Source organism: Palaemon carinicauda, chromosome 12 (genome assembly GCF_036898095.1).
Source record: "Palaemon carinicauda isolate YSFRI2023 chromosome 12, ASM3689809v2, whole genome shotgun sequence".
NCBI lineage: Eukaryota > Metazoa > Arthropoda > Malacostraca > Decapoda > Palaemonidae > Palaemon > Palaemon carinicauda.
In genome coordinates, this window is record NC_090736.1 from 153,271,957 (window position 1) to 153,284,456 (window position 12,500).

The 12,500-nt window shown below is 45.5% G+C and overlaps 1 protein-coding gene across 1 annotated transcript in view; it reads right to left on the reverse strand.

Annotated features, from left to right (window-relative positions):
- The window catches only part of LOC137651338 (F-box only protein 32-like), a 203,417-nt gene that overhangs the window by 14,175 nt on the left and 176,742 nt on the right, over window positions 1–12,500 (reverse strand). The gene's annotated exons all lie outside the window — the stretch shown is intronic.

Sequence of the window (12,500 nt, forward strand, 5' to 3'; positions counted from 1 at the left end):
GACTACTACTGATACTCGAGACGTAAACAAACGGACGCCATTGCTCTGATGACGTCACGCCCGTCTTCATCCTTTGTTTAGTAGCTGCCCTACTTAGACGGATTTTCCCTGTGTTATCTTTATCGCTTTGCATCTTCGCTATGTCGTTACCTTCAGCCTCGCCTTCTTCTGGAAAGTTGAGTACAAGGTTCCAGTATTGTTTAATTAAGCTCTGGCCGTAAAGTAAATATTACTTTTCGAAATAATTGATGTTTTGTGGCAGAGCTGTGCCTCTACCGGACCCGCCATTTTATGGCGTCGTTGTTGTTATGCATGTCTTATTTAGTTAGCCACAACAACGCTTCCGGCATTATATACTAATCGAATACATTAGTTTATTTAGTCTTCATAGCTAGGAACTTTTATATCGTGTTTAGACGCTTTTTATCGGTCATCGATTGACCTCATACCAGTCGGCTACTATAGCCCCCAGGCCAGGAGCCTACATACAAGTGTTCATGCATGATTTATTAGTGATCCTAGACTAAGTTATGAAGATAGTGGCATTATTATTTTACAATACTTTTGACAGTGATGCAAATGTTTTCGCCTTCAGGGACCATATAGGGGATAGGCTAGTCAGTGATTCTTTCTAGCCTAACCTAATATTAGGACCCCTATATGCTTCCTTCATCCCCTGCCTTGGCATTCCCTCTATTTAGCCTTGATCCCTTTTCTGAGTAAAGGGATTAATTGTCTAATAGAGTATATATCGCCTCTCTGTCCTCCCTAAAGGAATGAACCCCCTTTAGGGCTGCGTCTGAGTGAGGTTAGGCTAGCCTACCTCTATGGCTAGGATAGTCTATGACTTTCCTGCGATAGCGATATGTCTTCTTCCTTGCCTAGTTCAGGACTTTTAGCCCTGTTCTAGGTCGGGTTAGGAAGGTTTCTCTGTTCCATGCTGAAACTGTACTCTTGCACCGTTTTAGCCGATCAGCCTGATCTTAGGTTAGGGAGTGTCCTCCCTTCCCTTAGCGGCCGCTCTGGTACAGAAACCCTTCCTGGGAAGACTTCTCTCTTCTCCCTCCCCACCTATCTCTTGTATAGCCTAGCCTATGCTTAGGTTAGTTTATACTCATCTGTCCCCTGTCCTACAACTCCTCCTTAGGGTGGAAGAGTAGGGCTACCCGAGCTTCCTTGTGCAGTCCACTCTGGTACATATACCTTCATAGTGTCCTATAAGGTTAGTTACTAGTATAGTTCTGCATATGGGAGTCTCCCCCCCCCCCTCTTGGGTGTTCCCTAGCCCTCCCTTGGGCTACCTAGCTCCCGGTCCCTAGTGACCCCTGCTCATGGATGTTAGAGCCTGCCTCTATCATGGGTACACCCCCTCAGGGAGGGGGAGGGATGTCTGGAACCCTGACGGTACTTCCTGCATCCCTTCCCCCCTCCCCCTGTCTCTCTATCTATCCGGGTGCCGGTCTCTTGCCGCCTCTACTGTCGGCAATACCTGCCTCCTACTTGGTTACTTCCCTACCCTTGCCGCCAGCCTCCCGTGTACCGAGGGACTGCCGGCTGCCGCCGGCTACTACCGGCGGCTCTCCTACTCCTATCTAATCGTCCGCTTGCCGGTCGATCACCGGAGTGCCGGCATATACTGCCGGCAACCCGATACTGCCTTTACCATCCTTATCCCAGTCACCAACCTGGCATCCTCCGACTGCCGGAGCCGCCGCTTCCTGCCGGCGTGCCGCCGTTGTGCCGGCGGCCGCCATCCTGGTATTTAACTGACTTTTGAAAATTGTCTGTTCTAATGCCAGAATCTATGCTGGAGCGAGCTCCGGCATGCCGGCGGCTTGCCGGATGCCCCGGAGGCGTCAAGAATACTTGCACCCCCTTACTGTAGCTATCATAAGACTAGGATAGCCCTATATCGCAAACAGATAAGCTGCTTCTGCTATTAAGATCAGTACCTAGTACTGCTCTATTAGTGATCATGCTGTCTCTTTGCATTCTTCTAATTCCAGCATGCTATGTGCATCTTAGCGCGGCTGGTTGCCAGAAGCAGTTACCCTTTAATGAGGCCTTCTGGCTCTTAACTGGGAACCGAATGAATTCGATCCCAATCTTGTCCTTGGTTTTCCATGGAGTTCCAAAATACTGGGAATTCTAGGAAACTATATCCAATGATCTCGGTCATTTGGATTATCCAAGGACCAAGCTTGTGGTAACCAGCCGGGCGAGATGCATGGAGCATGTTCTCCTTTACTGTTTTCATTCTCTATGCATCACACCTTCTTTAAGTTAAAATTAATGATTAATATTAACTTAGTTTAAGAGCCATTCTTATGACTCCCCCATACTCATTTTCTCTTTCTTCCACAGGAGGAGCAGATGAAGTGTGACTTCGCCTTCTGCGCTGTGAAACGCCCGCAGTTTTACGGGCATACGGCTTGCAGGACTCACGCCCCTTGTGCAGACAAGAAAGGGGATTTGAAGTTTTGGAATCCACTGGATTGTACGGTCTGCCAGGCCCACCTAGTTGAGGCCTTCCATAACCCGCCCTCAGCGGAGGTTAGAGACATTTCTCGTGAAAAGCTGCGCAAGTGGGTGCGTGGCTTTCAGAAAAATGCTACTGGACCGTACCTGGCCACCGAAGAACTGAGGTCCCTGTTGTTCCCTAAGGCCTCCCCTGACTCAGTGGTACCAAAAGATGCGATCCCCACTGTCCAAATTACGGTGGAACCTGATGTGGTCATGGCTCAGTCCATGCACGAGTGTCGTTTAGATTCCGAGGATGATGAACAGATCTCAGACGTCTCGGAAGACACGGAGAAGACGCTTATGGCTCAAGGAGCCGAAGAGGACGAAGACAAGGTGGAGTACACCGAGTCGGAGCTTGGAGCTGCTCCCTCGTCCATCCCTCCTCCTACTCCTACACCGACGGAAATGTCTATTCCGTCTACCTCCTCGACTCCGGATCCTTCTTCTTCTACCCAAGAACTGATCCGGCTGATTAGAGCCGTCATGGACGACAGGCTGAAGGAGAACCAGGAGTCCATCAGGTCGATGATTGGATCCAGAGAACCGAAGAAGATTTCGGTCAAGGATCTCCCAGCTTGCTCTCATGCCAACCCGTGGAGGTATGCAGAGCATATGGTTATTGCGACCGGCAGGATCTTTGTTAGTGACAAGATCGGCACGGTCCCGTTGGAAGATGTGGAGTTCTTCCCAAGCTTCGAGGCCTACCCGGACTGTTACGTCCGGCTTCGTTCCGAACCTGCCTCGAAGGAAGAGACCGAACCTAAAGAAGAGATAGTGTTCGATCTCGCAAAGGCCCAGGCTATGCTAGCCTCCGCATTTAAGAGTAGGGGCTTTACCTGCTCTAAGCTTCCGGCTTTGAGCAAGAAGCATCCTACGTACGTTGCACCTGACACTGCGGTTCTTCCTTTCTTGGAAAAGGCCTTAGCTGCATGCCTTAAAGCGGCGGAAGAAGGGAAACCCTGCCCTGCACTGGAGGAGTGCAGACCCTTCTCCATCGTGACCCCCCCTGACGCTCGACACTGGAAAGATGTTCAGCATACTTTCGTCGTGGGAAGGCTCGATCCTGACGTCGCCGGACGTCAGTTTAATGAAGACCTCCCTAAGCTCAACGATCACCTCCTTCGCCGGGAACAAGACACGAAGGAGAGGCTTGCGGCATCTCTTTCTCATCAAGTCCAACTGGAAGTGATGGCCTGTGACACAAGAGTACCAGATCACTACATGGTACTAGCCAAATCCCACTTACTGACAGTAATGAAGGACTTGTACCACTTCATAAAGGCTCGCAGAGCCTGTCGTGAATTCGTGTTTGCCGGTGCCACCGTGAAACACGAACCCCGGAGGCTGATTTCCTCCAACATCTGGGGAAAGCACCTGTTTCCTTCTGACCTTGTCAAGGAAATAACTGACAGAGCCGCCACGGAGAATAGGAACCTTCTCCACAAGTGGGGCATGTCCAGAAAAAGGAAACCCTCTCAGGACGATGGACCTCAGCCTAAGAGGAAACCTCAAAAACCAAAACCCCAGCAACGTCAGCAACGACGTCAGTTTCCGGGACCCGCTACCTCCCAAGTGGTTGCCCAACCACAACAGACCTTTCAATTGGTCCCCCAACCGGTGTTGTCACAGTCACCGGTCTTCACCCCTGCCTTTGAGCAACCGTCCACTACCTTTCATGCCAAAGGTAGAGGCTCGTTCAGGGGTGCAAGCAGAGACGCATCTCGTCGTCCCTCCAGAGGTAGAGGAGGAAAGGGAGCTAGCGGCCGAGGCAACAAGTCCTCGGGTCACCAGAAGCAATGAAGTGCTTCCGGTGGGAGGAAGACTCCGCCAATTCCAGGATCGTTGGACCTTCGATCCCTGGGCACACAGCATCATCAAGAACGGTCTAGGCTGGAGTTGGACGCAACCACCCCCAATCTTCCAGCGGTTCTTCCAGCAATCGACCCCCCTTCTGGAAGAATATGTTCTAGACCTCTTGAACAAGAAGGTGATAAGGAAGGTAAAGTCCACCAGGTTCCAAGGGAGACTGTTTTGCGTTCCCAAGAAGGACTCAGACAAACTCAGAGTCATTCTGGACTTATCCCCCCTCAACAAGTTCATAGAGAACAACAAATTCAAGATGCTGACGCTTCAACAAATAAGGACCCTTCTGCCTCAAGGTTCCTACACGGTCTCTATAGACCTGGCGGATGCCTATTGGCACATTCCAATGAACCATCACGCTTCCTCCTACCTAGGATTTCGACTCCAAAGGAAAAGCTACGCCTTCCGGGCCATGCCATTCGGCCTCAATGTGGCCCCTCGGATCTTCACAAAACTGGCGGATGCCATAGTACAACAGCTCCGCCTAAGAAACGTCCAGGTGATGGCCTACCTCGACGACTGGCTAGTCTGGGCTCCATCGCCCGAAGAGTGTGCAAAGTCTTGCAACGAAGTTACCCAGTACCTAGAACACCTGGGATTCAAGATCAACGAGAAGAAATCTCGCCTCTCTCCAGCTCAGAAGTTTCAGTGGTTGGGAATCCACTGGAATCTTCAGTCACACCGCCTTTCCATCCCCCAGAAGAAAAGGAAGGAAATAGCAGGGTCTGTCAAGCGACTACTGAAATCCAAACGCATTTCAAGACGACAGCAGGAACGAGTTCTAGGCTCTCTACAATTCGCCTCAGTGACAAACCCAGTGCTTCGTGCACAGCTAAAGGATGCCGCGGGAGTCTGGAGACGCTCGGCATCCATCGCTCGAAGAGACCTCAAGAGACGGCTTCCAAACAGACTTCGACGCCTCCTAAAGCCGTGGTCGGAAGCAAAGGCCCTGAAAAGGTCCATTCCTCTCCAACACCCTCCTCCATCACTCAACATCCACACGGATGCCTCACTGGAAGGCTGGGGAGGTCACTCCCACCTGAAACAGGCTCAAGGGACCTGGTCTCCACTATTCAAGACGTTCCACATAAACATCTTGGAGGCCATGGCGGTCCTTCTAACTCTGAAGAAGTTATCCCCGCCGCCCTCGATCCACATCCGTCTAACCCTAGACAACTCGGTGGTAGTTCGTTGTCTCAATCGCCAAGGCTCAAGATCGCCCCAGATAAATCAGGTGCTTCTCCCAATCTTCCGTCTGGCGGAGAAGAAGAAGTGGCACCTGTCTGCAGTTCACCTACAAGGATTCCGCAATGTGACAGCGGATGCTCTATCTCGGACAAACCCGATAGAGTCGGAATGGTCTCTAGACGCAAGATCGTTCTCCTTCATCTCTCATCAAGTCCCAGAACTTCAGATAGATCTCTTTGCAACGAGCGACAACAATCAACTTCCTCTGTACGTAGCCCCGTACGAGGACCCCAAAGCAGAAGCGGTGGACGCCATGTCACTGGACTGGAACAGATGGTCAAAGATATACCTGTTCCCTCCCACCAACCTTCTGTTGAAAGTCCTCTCCAAACTGAGAACCTTCAAAGGGACAGCGGCCCTAGTGGCTCCCAAGTGGCCCCGGAGCAACTGGTACCCCCTGGTCCTGGAGCTGCAGCCCAAGCTGATCCCTCTCCCGGGCCCAGTTCTCTCTCAACAAGTACAGAAGTCGACTGTCTTCGCTTCATCATCGAAAATCAAGGACCTTCATCTCATGATTTTCTCTCCCTTGCCGCAAAGAAGAGGTTTGGGATCTCGAAGAAAAGTCTAGACTTCCTAGAGGAATACAAGACCGAATCCACGAGACGGCAATATGAATCATCCTGGAGGAAATGGGTCTCCTTTGTCAAGGCAAAAAATCCTAAAGAAATCACCATTGATTTCTGTATGTCCTTCTTCATTCACCTTCACGGACAAGGATTAGCAGCCAATACGATTTCAACCTGCAAATCGGCCTTGACTAGACCAATTCTATATGCTTTCCAAATTGATCTGTCCAACGACATCTTTAACAAATTACCAAAAGCATGTGCTCGCCTACGCCCAGCACCCCCTCCGAAACCGATCTCCTGGTCACTAGACAAGGTACTCCATTTCGCCTCCAACTTGGACAACGATTCATGCCCCCTCAAGGATCTGACTCAGAAAGTTATATTTTTATTTGCTCTCGCTTCGGGAGCTCGAGTCAGCGAAATAGTGGCATTATCAAGAGAAGAGGGACACATCCTGTTTGCCGATTCAGGAGAAGTGACCCTCTCCCCTGATCCGACGTTTCTCGCTAAAAACGAATTACCCACCAAAAGATGGGGCCCTTGGAGAATATGCCCCCTGAAGGAGGATGTCTCTCTATGTCCAGTAGAGAGTCTCAAGGTCTATCTTCGCAGAACTTCGAACTTTGGTGGAGGCCAACTCTTCAAAGGAGAAACATCGGGCAGCGACCTGTCACTGAAACAATTAAGAGCGAAAATCACCTACTTCATTCGCAGAGCGGATCCGAACAGTACACCCGCTGGTCATGATCCTAGAAAAGTGGCATCTTCTCTGAACTTCTTTCAGAGCATGGACTTTGAAAGCCTTAAAAACTTTACGGGCTGGAAGTCCTCGCGAGTTTTCTTTAAACATTATGCGAAACAAGTGCACGAAGTCAAACATTTTGTGGTAGCCGCAGGTAGTGTTATGAAACCTGCACCTAACTCTGCGTAGAACAGTGAGTTACTTGGGACTCTAACTCTTCGGGTGCCTATGTTGACCCTCGAGCGATTCATAGTGATGTCTAAAAACACTTAGTGCTTTTATAACTGTTCTTATCCCAGGTGAAATGTCATAGTGTCACACAAGTGCCGCATGCCTTGAGCATGATGTGTTGTTTAAAGACTTGCGTTCCTCGAGAACGAGTACCTACTAATCCTGAAATTCCTTTTCAGATTCAAGAGCAAGCCTTTATTTCTATGTACATTATTATTACTGTAAATGAACTTTACTTTTGCTGTAAATTATTTAATTTCTGCATTGTGAAATAAAATTTCTATTTTATTACTTATGCGTCTCTTTCAGCTCCTACCTACTATGAAATACATACTGTCATAGTTTTATTTATTCCTCCTTTCTTATGGTCATGAAGAATTTAAGATGTCTAATCCTAAATTATATTCACCCTGTCTCAGTAAGGTTCCTACATGAATACTTACTTCTGATAACCAAGAGATGAACTCTATACACAGTGCCCAACCACCACTGGTCTAATTCAGAATGTTCCTATACAAATATCAAACATTCTGCTTCATCTCTAAGTTCTTCAAGTTCTTCTGTCAGGATGAATAGCCCTTCAATACCACTTTGACGTCGGCATAGCCCATGGGAACTTCCTACCAATGGGGGGCAGGATACTTCGTTCCTATGGTTCCTTACCTAAGATTACTTTGCTGTTTTGTCAATGCCCAGGCACTTAACACTGGGGGAAAATCTACCACGATACATTGATTCTCTGGTACTCTTCCATCAGGACGCCATGGCTTGAGCCCAAAAAACGGATTTTGAGCGAAGCGAAAAATCTATTTTTGGGTGAGATAGCCATGGCGTCCTGATGGACCCTCCCTACTACTTTGTCCAGTTTTGTTCCCACCCTACACAATTGTATCATGGTGATGGGCAGCAACTGGCTTCAGGATGAAGACGGGCGTGACGTCATCAGAGCAATGGCGTCCGTTTGTTTACGTCTCGAGTATCAGTAGTAGCCACGAGTGAGATTAGCTGTGGAACGGCTCCCAGCTATTCTCAGCCCTTACACACCGAAGCATTAACTCTGTTCGGGGTGAAGATAGCTATGTGGCACGTTCAGACATGCGTGTCCCCTGTTGTATTACGATGTCTTAAAGGGAAACCTTTGAGATACTCGCTCCAGAAGTTAGAATTCTGTGATAACCTGTGGTTAAATTCTCTGGGAATATCTTAGTAGTCTTATACCCAAGGAAGCTACCAAACAGGAACCTTCCATCAGGACGCCATGGCTATCTCACCCAAAAATAGATTTTTCGCTTCGCTCAAAATCCGTTTTTTAGCGAGGCAGATTTGCACCGACTCGCAGCGGTGCCCTTTTAGCTCGGAAAAGTTTCCTGATCACTGATTGGTTGGACAAGATAATTCTAACCAATCAGCGATCAGGAAACGTTTCCGAGCTAAAAGGGCACCGCTGCGAGTCGGTGCAAATCTGCCTCGCTAAAAAAAAATTACTAGTTGGAAAAGCAACAGGGAAAATAGCTCGGTGAGGAAATGAAATAAGGAAATAGATAGAATCGTGAGCGCAAGTGTACCCTCAAGCAAGACAACTCTAACCCAAGATAGTGGAAGATCATGGTACAGAGAATATGGCAAACCCCACGATTAGAGAACAACGGCTATTTCGTACTTACTGGTCTCTAATCACAAAACACAATAAACCAATGGTACTGTGTTTCATCACCAACTTCTTACCTTGAATGAAAAATAAGGGGAAAAAATAAAAATAACTAAACTCTCAATGCACACTGTATGTCTTCAAAGGCATACTGTATGCAGAGCTAAAGTTTCTTTATAAAGTTTTATTTTTTTTAGTATCAACTGCGTTGCTCTCTGAATTTTACTTTCAACCTGTTCTCCTAAGTCAATTCCTTCCTACATAATCATCTTATTATTGTTATCACTATCATCACTAGCTAAGCTACAAACCTAGTTAGAAAACCAGGATGCTATAAGCCCAAGGGTTCCAAAAGGGAAAATACCCCAGTGAGGAAAGGAAATAAGGAAACAAATAAGCTACACGATAAGCAACGAATTGAATAAAAAAACATCTTAATATCGGTAAAAATGTTAAAATAGATCCGCCATACATAAGCAATGGAGAGAGATTTATATCAACCTCTTCAACATGAAAACATTCACTGCAATTTTGAACTTCTGAAGTTCCAGCTGTTACCAAGTTGTGGAATGATCTTCCTAATCGGGTAGTTGAAATCAGTAGAACTTCAAAAGTTCAAAGTAGGAGCAAATGTTTTTATATTGACCAGGCTGACATGAGTATTTCTATGGTTTATATATGACATATCTGTTTTTGACGTTGTTAATAGTTTATATAGGACATATCTGTTTTTGACGTTGTTAATAGTTTATATAGGACATATCTGTTTTTGACGTTGTTCATAGTTTATATATGACATATCTGTTTTTGACGTTGTTAATAGTTTATGTAGGACATATCTGTTTTTGAAGTTGTTAATAGTTTATATAGGACATATCTGTTTTTGACGTTGTTAATAGTTTATATAGGACATATCTGTTTTGACGTTGTTACTGTTATTAGAATGATTTATTGTTAATTTATTCTCATCATTTATTTATTTACTTATTTCCTTTCCTTACTGGGCTATTTTTCCCTATTGGAGCCCTTGAGCTTATAGCATCTTTCTTTTCCAACTAGGGTTGTAGCTTGGCTAGTAATAATAATAATAATAATAATAATTAGGAAGTTCATTCCTAAAAATCTTACCATATTCATTTGAGAACAGACCCGTCGGTGAAGTTCACAGGGGGGGGGGTGTTTAAATGTCTACCCCGAATAAAAAAAAAAAAAAGTCTATAGAATAGGTATTCTATAGACTTTGAACACTGTGGCACCCTAGCAGTACCAGACGATCTCGGTTGAGTCCCTTGTCAGGCTGGGAGGAACGTAGGGAGGAAAGGTCCCTTTTTCCATTTGTTTGATGTCGGCTACCCCCCCAAAATTGGGGGAAGTGCCTTGGTATATGTATATAATGTATGGACCTTGATAATAATAATCTCTTACCAAAATCACGAGAAAGGCTCACACTATCAAAGTTGTAATCTCTGGCTCAGCGGAAGATCACCACCGCAGGGTTGCCAGGTTTTCCAACTGAGAAAGTCCAACGTCTAATCAACTGTAGCTTTAAAAGGCCAACGTAATAGTAGAAAAAGGCCGAAAATATAGCATTTAAGCTAACCAATTTAAAAAAGGCCAAATTTAGGTATCTAGCGCGAAAAAAAGCCTAGTTTAAGTCTTTGGGCCCGAATAAAGGCCAACCTGGCAACCCTGCACCACCGAATGAATGATGTCAAACAGCTATAATTAACGATGTCACACAAATATGAATATCTGGTTTGATGCACCGTGTGACTGACTTCCAACAAATGGGTTCACTTTGAACATAAAGACAAAGGGAAATGAATATTGGTGATTCTTCATTATAACAATGACATCAAAGTAGATTCGTTTTGATCACTCGAGTACAACAATGTTTCATATATAAAATTTCATAACAAATACTTTGGTTGTAATGAAATTACAGGAATATTTTAATGGATGAAATTTTTGTAAAAAAAAAAAAAAAAAAAAAAAAAAAAAAAAAAAAAAAAAAACACTATCTTGGCCTTTATTTATTTATATTTTGCATAAAATATATTTTTTTTTTCATGTTCAAAGGGGATATGACGGTAAAATTACAAAATCCAAAATTTGAGGTTGAATGGCGCCTTATGTGTGAGGGTGTTCGACGTATTGCTAATGAGCATTTTATGTTATTCCTTATCTGGAATCATAGACTGTTAGTATAACGTCTTAATGCTTAGATGCATACGCATACATATTTCAAGGTCACTCATGAATATTAAACAGCAAGGGACAGTGACAATGCTCTAGCGAGACAATGCCCTAGAGACTGACCATACATACATATAATCAGCGCCCAAGGCCACTCTCCACCCAAGCTGGGACCAGGGAGGGCCAGGCAATGGCTACTGATGACTCAGCAGGTAGACCTTTAGGCATCCCCAAACCAGTCATCCTTAGCACAGAGCAATGGTGAGGTTGCAGACACTACAAGAACCATTGCTTTAGTAAATTATGTTAATGAAATTAAGTGAAAACGAACTGTAAAGACATTGTGAGTCATAGATAGTATTCATATGGATTCAAGTTAGCTGGAAAGGGAGGCTGAATAACAAGCTACGGACCAATTTAGTGAACTCAACAATAAACAAAGCCTACAGTATAGTGCTGCACCAGGAGTTTCATCCTTCGTCTTTTTATAGTTTATTTATGACATATTTGTTTTTGATGTTGTTGATAGTTTATTATATGACATGTCTGTTTTGACGTTGTTTCTTATTTTAGAATGATCTATTGTTAATTTGTTCTCTTCATTTATTTATTTCCTTATTTCCTTTCCTCACTGGGCTATTTTTCCCTGTTGGAGCCCCTGGGCTTATAGCATCTTGCTTTTCCAACTAGGGTTGTAGCTTGGATAGTAATAATAATAATAATAATAATCTGGGTAACAAGAATTTTGTTTGTAAAAGGCCTTGGGATCATTCATTTTAAAAGTTCAAAGGTCGTCATGAATGGCAGAGGCAAGGGGCAGTGACAATGCCCTAGAGACAGACCATAGCCAAAGCACCCTCTCCTTCCAAGATAGGACCAGGGAGGGACAGGCAATGCCTGCCGAGGACTCAGTAGATAGACCTATAGGCTCCCTCAAACTAACCCTTCCTTAGCTCACAAAGATGGTGAGGTTGCAGACAGAAGAAACAACCGAGTTTGAGCGGGACTCGATCTCCCGTCCAGCAGAACGCCAGACAGGGACGTTTGAAAAAGGCCTGAAAATTGTTTCTTTTGAAACAAGGTTGTGGCAGCCTATTGGAAACATCCCAGCCTGGCAATCTGTTGGACGGGAGTGCTAGCCCGCTAAAGGTCGATTGTTTCTTGTAGTGTCTGTAACCTTACCATCCTTGTGAGACTAGGGGAGGGGGGGGGGTTAGAGGAAACCCATAAGTCTAACTGCAGAGTCCCCAGAAGCCATTGCCTGACCCTCCCTGGTCTTAGCTTAATAGAGAAAGGGCTAAGGCACTAATCATATGTATATCAGACTCTAGGACATTGTTCTGTCCCTTGCCTCTGCCATTCATGAGCGACCTTTAAAACCTTTAAAAAAAAAAAGAAAAAAAGAATACACCGTAGGCCTATACATTGGTCGAAATGTTTGACCCATGAGATCAGAATCTTCCCAAAATATCTCAGCGGA